Genomic DNA, 2,349 nt, shown 5'->3' with positions numbered 1-2,349 from the left:
TTAATAAATCTCTATATTTAGTCCTAAAACTAAATAAAGAGAAACCAATTAAATCTTATATATATATATATATATATATATATATATATAAGATTTAATTGGGTTCTCTTTATTTAGTTTTAGGACTAAATATAGAGATTTATTAAATAAATATATATTTATTTATTTAGTTATATATATATATATATATATATATATATATATATATATATATATATATATATATATATATATATATATATATAATTTTTTTTATGGAGCAAAATTATCCAACATCAAATATCTTTGTTGGAAAAAGTATGTGAACCTTTGTTTTCAGTAACCGGTGTGACCCCCATGAGCAGCAACAACTTCAACCAAATGTTTCCAGTAACTGGTGATCAATCCTGCACAGTGGATTGGAGGATTTTAGTCTATTCCGCCTTACAAAACTGCTTCAACTCAGTGATGCTGGTGGGCTTCCTTGTATGAACTGCTCTTTTTAGGTCGTTCCACAACATTTCAATTGGATTAAGGTCTGGACTTTGACTTGGCCATTCTAGGGTTAGGGTCCATTTGACTAACCCTAACCCATGTTAAATTTCTTTAACCATTTCTTTGTAGACTTAGGCCCAGTTACAGTTAAGCTTCAGTTGACAGACAGATACCCTGCCATTCTCTTGTAGAATTTGCTGGTACAATTCAGAAGTCAATATGTCCATCAATAATAGCAAGCTGTCTTGAACCTGAGGCAGCAAAGCAGCCCCAAACTATAGTACTGCCACCTCCATGCTTCACTGTTAGGATGAGGTGCTTATGTTGGAATATAATGTTTGGTTTTTGGCTAAAATAGTGTTTTTCATTTAAACCAAAAAAGTTTTGGTTTGTTTTGGATTCATCTGTCCACAGAACATTGTTCCAGTAATCTTCTGGCTTATTGACATGGTCTTGAACAAACTTTAGACAGGCAGCAGTGTACTTTTTGGAGAGTAGTGTCTATCCTGCAATGCACCCCATTCTTGTTCAGTGTTTGCCTGATGGTGGGCTCATGAATATTGACAATACTCAATGCAAGAGTGGTCTGTAGGTCCTTAGATGTAACCCTCGGGTTCCTTGTTACTTCCTGTCATTTTATTCACCGCACCCTTGGAGTGATTTTTGCTGGATGACCACTCCTTGGGAGAGTAACAGTGGTGCTGAATTTCCTCCATTTGTATTTCATCTGCTTCACAGTGGATTGGTGAGGCCAAACACTTTAGAATTGGTTTTGTAACCTTTTCCAGCATGGTGAACCCTTTCTGAGGTCCTCAGGAATCTACTTTGATTCTGGCACACTGCTATGAACCTGTGTGGTGAAGACCAGACTTTGATAGTGAACACCCAAGTTTATGTTCTTGAGACATGGGAGGGCCTGCTAAACTCATATCTGATTGCTATCTCCTTGATTGAAACACCTGACTTCAATTACCCCTTTAAATGAACTCATACTCACAGAGGTTCACATAATTTTTCCAAAAAGATATTTAATGTTGGACAGTTTTGCTCAATAAATAAATGTAAAGACTAATGTTTTTGTTTCATTTGTTTAATTGGGTTGTCTTGATCAAGTTTTAGGATTTTGATGAAGATCCAACCACATTTCAGGTCAAATTTGTGCAGAAATACAGAAAATTGTATAGAGTTCACAAACTTTCTAGCAGCAGTATTCTTTAAGGAGATGAATGGGGAAAAGGGACACAGTTAGTAAATGACTGAACTTATAAGAAAATCCATGTTTATATAGACTTTGGTTTACTCATGTTGTTTTACTGCTGCTGATGTAATAAAACTCAAAATGTATTGTTTGACACTCCATTGAAATAAATACATGTTATGTACAAAAGTTAATTTATTTTGAGTATTTACATAAGGTCACACAGGCTACAGTTTAACAACTGAGATGAGGACATTAATATCCTCTTAAGTGACATTAAAATTCATTTATTTAGCACAACATGACATTTACAGAATAAACACATTTCTGTTCTATACAAAAAATATTTCTTGATTCAGCTGAGTTTTACACTTGGGTATATGCTGTTAAACTATTTTTAGCCAACATGCACTGAACATTGTTTAAGGGGTGTTTGTACACAGGAAAGAGGTATGAAGGTATGGGATAACTGATAACTGAGGTATTGGATCTTACAACACCTTTATATTAAATACTGTATACACAAATAAGCTTAATCAGAACTATAATGCCAGGCCTTGTCTGGGGCTTTTTTTAAAAAATGTCTAATTTTCTTTTTATTCCTGACTTGACCTTGTTTAATCTTTGAAAGTTTGTACATAAATTTCCTCAGAGACCTGTGAGACAGCTACATGTCC

This window comes from Ictalurus furcatus, chromosome 6 (genome assembly GCF_023375685.1).
Source record: "Ictalurus furcatus strain D&B chromosome 6, Billie_1.0, whole genome shotgun sequence".
Classification (NCBI taxonomy): domain Eukaryota; kingdom Metazoa; phylum Chordata; class Actinopteri; order Siluriformes; family Ictaluridae; genus Ictalurus; species Ictalurus furcatus.
Note: the sequence above shows the minus strand (reverse complement) of the source record.